The sequence below is a fragment of the Loxodonta africana genome, chromosome 1 (genome assembly GCF_030014295.1).
Source record: "Loxodonta africana isolate mLoxAfr1 chromosome 1, mLoxAfr1.hap2, whole genome shotgun sequence".
In the NCBI taxonomy this organism is placed as follows: Eukaryota; Metazoa; Chordata; class Mammalia; order Proboscidea; family Elephantidae; genus Loxodonta; species Loxodonta africana.
Genome location: NC_087342.1, coordinates 207,220,534 through 207,228,475, shown reverse-complemented (window position 1 = coordinate 207,228,475; position 7,942 = coordinate 207,220,534). Strand labels below are relative to the sequence as shown.

The 7,942-nt window shown below is 41.2% G+C and overlaps 1 pseudogene; it reads left to right on the top strand.

Annotated features, from left to right (window-relative positions):
* Positions 1-975: 975 nt before the first annotated feature.
* Positions 976-7,036, top strand: LOC111751761 (V-type proton ATPase subunit E 1-like; annotated as a pseudogene).
* The last annotated feature ends 906 nt before the right edge of the window (positions 7,037-7,942 follow it).

The following is a 7,942-nucleotide window of genomic DNA, read 5'->3' as shown; positions in this document are numbered from 1 at the left end:
ATGTAAAAGTACAGTGCTTAGAAGAAGAAATTCATAATTAAGTTGTTACAAAGAAAAAAATTAAATGTAATTGAGTACGGCTGCTTAAGAAGTGGGCCTGTTTTCAAGCACAACTGTAGCACCGAATATTTACACAAATTTCAAACTATTTATTCTATTTATGAAAGCTAGCCCGCTTTACCCTTTACAAGAGAAAAATCCTTGTTGGCCTAATTCTGGTTTCTGCCTATGTCTGAAAGTAATAAATCCAAATGCTTCACATAGATTGTGAGTTATATTTTTCACTTCTAGATATCAACTGCCCACAACTAGTACAAGTTAGAGAGGCGTCACCACAGAAATCAAATATTATAGCTCACTGTATGGTTTTGTGTTTAGATCAATTCAAAATAATCTGTGGACATAAGCCCATATTCTCCCCATTCTAGAAAAACAGAGGTGATGGCTGCTGAGTAGGTATACAAAGATTCATAGCCCTCCATGCCAGGTCACCCAGGTCAAATGATACAATTGATTCTCAGACATAAAACTAGTTCTAGACCACAACAGATTCAAAATTCTATTAGTGTAGATGCAGTGCAGTGAATTACTTAATATGGCCCTTCTAGCCAAGTTTTTGTGACTCCTACACAATGATTGGGTGGGACTATGCAAATGAAGTGTATAGAACCTCTGATGGTTAAGGTTATGTGTCAACTTGGCAGGGCCAAGTTATGCAATGATATAATTTGGCCATAATGTAATGATGTAGTCATCCTCCATTTTGTGATCTGTTGTAATTATCTTCCATCTTTCAATGTGTTGTAAATCCTAGCTTTGTGCCTGTGGCTATTGTCCCATTTGAGAGCCAGTTGTCTGTTATATTAATGAGGCAGAATTAGGGTGGGATGTATCTTGAGTCATCACGTTACTAGAGGATGTGACTCAAGTCACTACCCTTACTACCCTTATTCAAGTCATGCCCCTACTTGAATCACACCTTTTATCTTATAAAAGGAGAGAGAAGTGAACAGAGAGGAAGGGGCCCCATTCTCACAAGAAAGAAGAGCTGAGAGCAGAGCGTGTCCTCTGGACCCAGGATCCCTGTGCTGAGAACCTCTTAGACCCAGGAGACAGAGAAAGAGAAAGCTGTATCACTGGAGATGGCTAGAGACAACAAGAAGCAGCAGCAGAGAAACAGCAGCATCAGCAGAGGCAACAGAACCAGGGGACGAGCAGGAGGTGACGCAGTGGGCTTCCCAGCCCATGGAGCGGGAAAGCTGAGCAGGGGTGCCTCCAAGCACTTACTGGAGGCACTAAAGAGCTTTGTAACACTTGCCTGAGCAGGACTGAGGCCAGGCTGAGGTGCTGAAGGGCCGAGGGACTGAGGGGGTGTGGGGCTGAGAGGCCGAGGGCCAGAGAGAGAGATGCCTGTAGGCACGGCTGAGAAGAGGCTGTTTGGGTCAAATAACTGTATTCTGAATTGTAACCTGTTACTTCCCTAATAAAGGCCATAATTGGGAGTATTGTTGTGTGAGTTCTGCATGGCCATTGCATCGATTTATCAAACCCAGCAGAGAAGTAGAGAGTGTCATGGGAGGGACAGCTGGTATCAGAATTGGTGAAAAGATTGGAGAGAGGAGGTATGTCTGACCTCCGTTTCATGGGAATCACCCTTGGGCTATTAATCTTGATTCTCCTCCTACCCTTGTGAGTTAGAGGAGGTCAGACACCCCTGTCACACCATTTTTACAGTAGAAAATATTAATTCCCATATCATAGGTGTAATTTAAATGCCTCGCTATTGGAATTAGTTTTTATAGATTATGCGTTCATTTTAGACCACATGTGTTGTGTTAGCCTAATAAAAACCACATAAAATAAGTAGTTCCCATTTTACAGAATAGGAAAATGATGTTGGAGATACGAAAATACAGCTCAAGTAAGAATCGGAAATTCTTACAGAGACTGATTGATTTTAAACCTTATGGTCTTAATTATTACATGATTATTATATGATTTCTATTTCCCTACAACCATTATAGAAAAGAATAGAATTCATAAACTCTTGGGTTTTTACATTTGAAAGATATCTTAGGTGAGCCATTTAATTCTCTCCATGCAGAAATTCCTTCATCAGTATCCCTGAAAGGAAGAAGAACCAGGCTCTATTGGATATTTCTGATGATTTCTAATATTAGAACTCCTTATTTTTTGAGCTAGCTTTTTCATTACTGGACAGCTACAGTAGTTAAACCAGTCTTCCTGACTCCTTTCAGAATGGCAGTATAAAATTTTTCCTAACCGCTTTCTCTTCTGAAAATTCACTGGCAAATAACAAGAAGAGTGAGAAACAGAAAAATCAATCTTATCTTCAGAAAAACCAGAAAAGTTGTATCTGTAACCCCAAATGACAATAGATGAGGATTAGAAGACAAGACATAATGGTAAATGATCCAAAAAAAAAAGCATTTGACAGGATTGGAAGCTAGGTGGCAGGGGGAGAGGTTACATTGAGAAGCAAGCTAATTTCCCTGGTAGATCCTGATAAGGTTAAGGATTTGAGGTTCAGACTCAGCAAGTAGAGATACTGTCGAAAGAGGTAGTAAGGCAGGAAACTGTAAATAGATGGATTGTCTGAAGTTTTTTTTTTTTTTTTTTTAATAGGGAGAAAGGACAGTTAAACACATGGGTCCTCAATTCTACCCCAAATAGTCAAGTAACCCACCCCCTCTCTCCACTCTTTCAGAGGAACTGAGGATTATTCTCTGGAGAAGCTGACCTGAAAGGCCCTGGACTCAGGGGCAGAAGCACAGAGAAGGAGTAAAACGAGGAACTGTGATAAAGGGGTTGTTGTTATTAGTTACCATCAAGTCAGCTCTGAGTCATGATGACCTTATGTATAACACAATGAAATGTTGCCCAATCCTGTGCTATGTTTATGGTATGATAAAGGGGGAAAGAAGATTAAACATGAGTCTTCAGATTTAAAATCCACTAAATATCCAACACAATAAACGATTAAAGGCCCCACATTAAATTTTATCATTTTGAAACTTCAGAACATCAGGAATAAAAAGATTTTAAAAGGTCCAGAGAGGTAAAAAGACATAGATCACATACTCAGAATTTGGAATAAGAATGACATTGGACTTTTAAGAGGATAATTAAAAACAGAAAAGGAAACAATGCCTTACATTTTTTTGATTGAAATGATTTTCAGCCTAAAAGTCTATATCCAGTCAGACTATCAATCAAGTAAGTATAATGTAGAAAAAAGACATTTTCAGACATTCAAATTCTCCCATAAATGCTTCTCAGGGAGCCACTGGAGGATACATTCCATCAAATGAGGAAGTAAACCAAGAAAGGAGAAGAATGGAAACTAGGAAACAGGAAAGAGTTGAAGGGAATTCCCAGGTTGACAGCAGGGGAAATGCCAAGACCACAGCTATGCAGCAGGCCTAGACAGACACCAGGCCAGACAGGAGAAGGAGGTCAGAGCTCTGGGGGTATGCACGTGGAGGTGATATCTCCAAGAGAACACTAGAATATATAAATTCTCTGACAGGTTTGGTCCTGAAGATAATTTTGTAGAGAGACACTTATGGAGCTCTTGAACAGTTTGGGAAGACAGAGTATTCTCAATATTAAGCAAAAAAAAAAAAAAAAAAAAGGCAATCATTAACTCTAGGGAAACGAGAAAGTTGCACAAGGGTGGAACTATAATCGCAATGCCCTACCTGGGTTAGCAGTGAACATTGTTTCAATAATGAAAACAGAATCTGGATTAAATTTTTTTTTTAATTTAGATGTAATTTTACTTGGAAAATAAAAGGAGAAAAAATTAAATCTTCATCTATCATTAAAATAAGAAAATAGAAAATATCAGAAGTTGATGAATTTGCCTGATTTTCCTCTCCAATTCCTCCACCACCCCTTTCAAACCTAAACTCAAGCCTACTGCCCACTGGCCTAGCATCACTTTTGCCATGACTCTCAGTGATGATGATGTGCAAAAGCAGATTAAGTATGTGATGACGTTCATTAAACAAGAAGCCAATGAGAAAGCAGAAGAAATGGATGCAAAGGCAGAAGAGTCCAACACTGAGAAAATCATCTTGTACGAACCCAGTGACCGAAGGTTATAGAACACTGTGAAAAGAAAGAAAAGCAGTGTTAGCAGTAGAAGAAAATTCAGATGTTCAATTCGATGAGTCAAGCAAGATTCAAAGTCCTCATAGTGAGTGATGACCTTATCACTGAATTCATTACCATTGAGTAGATTTTGACTCTTGGAAACCTCATGTGTTACAGAGTGGAACTACTACATAGGGTTTTCTTGACTGTAATCTTTTAAAGAAGCAGATTGCCAGGCCTTTCTTCTGTGGCACTGCTGGGTGGTTTCAAACTGCCAATCTTTAGGTTAATAGTTGAGTACAAATGATTTGTGCCACCCAGGGCTCCTGACCTTATCACAGACCTACTAAACGAAGCAAAACAGAGACTCAGCAAGGTGCTAAAAGATACAACCAGGTACAAAGTGCTGCTAGATGGGCTGGTTCCTCTAGGGTTTTCACCTGTTGGTAAAGCCCCAAATAATTGCTCATTGCAGGAAACAGGGTTTCCCTCTGGTAAAGCCTGTGGTGCAAAAAATGATCCCTATGTACAAAATCACCGCCAAATAAGATGCTGATGTCTCAGTTGATCAGGAAGCTTACCTGCTTGAGGAAATAGCTTGTGGTGTTGAGATCTATAGTGGGGATCATAATATAAAGACTTCCAACACCCTTGAAAGCCAGCTGGATATCACAGACCAGCAGATGATACCAGAAGTTTGGGGAGTCTTGTCTGGTGTGAATGCCAACATCAAGCTTATGGGCTAAGTCTTTGGGAGGTGGAGTTTATTCCACTGCTCCAGTGGTGTGATATGGAAGTTTCTGACAGAGAAAAATATGATCTATTTAACCTCCTCTTTGCTGTTCTAATATTATTTTGTGTTTATCAGTGGAATGTCCTTTTAGCTAATGCCCTTGGTCTGTTAACAATGGGCAAAAGTTTCACTTAAAATGATCAACAACCTACCTCTAAACCCCGTTGTCATTGAGTCAAATCTGACTCATAGCAACCCTACAGAACAAAGTAGAACTACTCCATATGGTTTCCAAGGAGCGGCTGGTGGATTTGAACTGCCAATCTTTTGGTTAGCAGCAGAGCCCTTAACCACTTCTCCACCTGAGCTCCAACCTCTCTCTAGCTCATCTAAAAGTAAAACAGCTTTCCATTGATTCTGCACCATGAAGGTAAGGGGACCAGATGATGGTTGCATGAACATCACCCTGTCTTCTGCTCTTTCTCAAGATCCAGGTATCTAGTCTAGATGGTGATGTGTATGGTGTTCTCTGACTTTACAGCTCACGCTTTAGGTTTAAAATGCATATGGGACATGGATTCTGCCAGCTGTAGTAGCTTCGTTGTTACCTACTTGGGCCTAGAAGTTTTCCTCATTTGTAAATATGATTTAAAATCTAAATCATGAATATTCTTCATTTATTTTATTTAAAAAAAGGTTTACGTGGGGAAAAAATTGATGAGTTGACAGACAGCCATAGAGGCATTTTAATTACAAATAAGAAAGCAAATTCCAGAAGAAATAGCTACAATAGACAAAAGTTATTACCTCTGGGGAGCATAACAAAGATGGCGGGGGTAGGGGGGAACAACAAACCGTTATTTCTTATTATAAGTTTTCTAACATCGTTGGACTTCTAAAAATGTTTTATTCTAATATTTGCATAAAAGTTAAATGTTATTTTCAAAAAAGAAATGTATTCCTTATGATACCTTAAATACTCGGAAGTGTAGATCGCATTCTCTTAAGGTTCATTTTACCATAAAACACTGAGCTCTATTAACTTGTCTTCGGTGTTTACCTACCCCAGTTCGTTGGACGCCTAGCAGGCCGTGAGGGATTCTTCCAGGTCACAAGTTTTCTTCAAAAATTATGTGCATATATTGATTACAAGCTCCGGTTAAAAACGTAAAAGCCTATTCTGGATCACCTGGATAGTCGCCGTGTAACTGTAATTTTGGTGCCTTCACTAGCATATGTGTATCTAGCTGGCATTGTTTTCATAATTGCAGGCCAATGAGTAAAGGATGCATTAGTGTCAATGAAGGCTACAAGAAATCATGGCCGACCATATGAAGGAAACTTATGCAATCATCTGAATGGGCCAATTGCTGAGGAAATAGAGCCATTTCACGGAGCACATTGCAGAACACCAGGAACCCAAAAGGGTCAGCAGCCGGTACCACGTTCATGTTGCTAGTAGCAATTTAGTTTCAGCAAAACACTATCCATCATATAAAATTAATGTTGTTAATATGAATTGTATTTATTGGTTTGTAGGTTTTTTTATAATATACTAAGACATACGAAAGCCAGAACCTGTACGAAAGGTGGAAACCTATCAGAGAAGGAAAATTCAAATATTTTCCACTAAAAGAAATGATAGAAAAGTGGTAAAACTGCACCCCATCAAAGGCGGAGAAGTTGTGAGACTCAGAAAAACTAGGCAGCCCCGTCAAGTTCCTGCTGTCACAGGGTTCTCTTTAAATACATATTAGATAGATATATATTATATATATGTTTTAAATTTCAACTGTAGAGGCAGAGCCAAGATGGCAGAATAGACAGATGCTTCCATCGAGCCCTCTTTACAACAAAGACCCGAAAAAACAAGTGAAACGTGTATATTTGTGACAAGCTGGGAGCCCTGAGCATCAAAGGCAAGCGTAGACAACAAACTGAGGGGCAGGGGAAGGAAGAGACCGTTCAGAAGTGGAGAGAAGTTACCGGGCCTGAATCGCCAGGAGCCCTCAGGCACCATTCCGGGAGTGGTGGCGGCAGCGGCAGCTGTGGGCTGGTCCTAGCGTTCGGCCTCAGTTTCCTCAGGGAGAAGCAGCCAGCCACACAGCCCATTCACACCTCCAGAACCTGAGGAGAATGGGGCTCTCCTCAAAAGCTAAGTACTTGCATATCTTTTACTGCACACCCCACCCACCCTCCCCCAAGCCAGCTTCAGCGGCTGAATCCCTAGGCCTGAGATAGACCCTGGTGAGCACCTGGAGCCGTCCTCCCGGCCTTGGGGAAGGAAAAAATTTGCAACTGGGGGGGGGGGGCGGGGAAGATAATTTGCTAGCTCCATTAACCAGGGTAGCTCAGGACAGAAGCTGCTCCTGTCCAGGCATAAACCGTCCATGGACCTTGAGCACCTTTCCCTTCTGCATGGACCTGTGTGGGCCTATTTCAGGAGAATAGGCCTTTGTTGGCAAACTCCAACCTTTTCAGCGGTGCGATGGAGAGGTGGGTGTTTCACGTTTGACATTGCTTTGCCTATTAAACAAGGTCCTTACCTACTCACTACAGGGACCTAAGGACTGGTGGCCCCACTTGGGTTGCCCAGCCACCTGCGACAGTGGTCCAGGGATAACTGGTACCTCCCAATCCTTACAACAAAAACTTTGGGTGCCCATGGTCCATTTGCAGAGCCCACCCACCAGCACACTCTAGGGATAGAGACACATTTTCCTCAGAGACACTTGGGGGTCGGTTCTCAGCCCCCTGACTTGTTTAGAGTGTTACCCCCTGCTGCAATAAGATATGGGTATATATGCCAATCACCCCTGCCCCTCTAAGACTGTAGAACAGAGCCTGTACCACACACTTGATATCAGCTACCTGGAAACGTGAGCTGAATTCATACAAGAAAACCAAATGGACTCCTAGACTGATATACCTGATAACAGCTCTAGCCAGCTGGGGACAGGACACCAGAGCTCTAAAGGCAAAAATAATCAAGCTAGCTCACTCAAGCAACCCATAGGGGTACACCAAAACAAAACAAAGCAAGCAGCTACAACACTGTAAGCAAGCATAAACTAATACAATAACTTATAG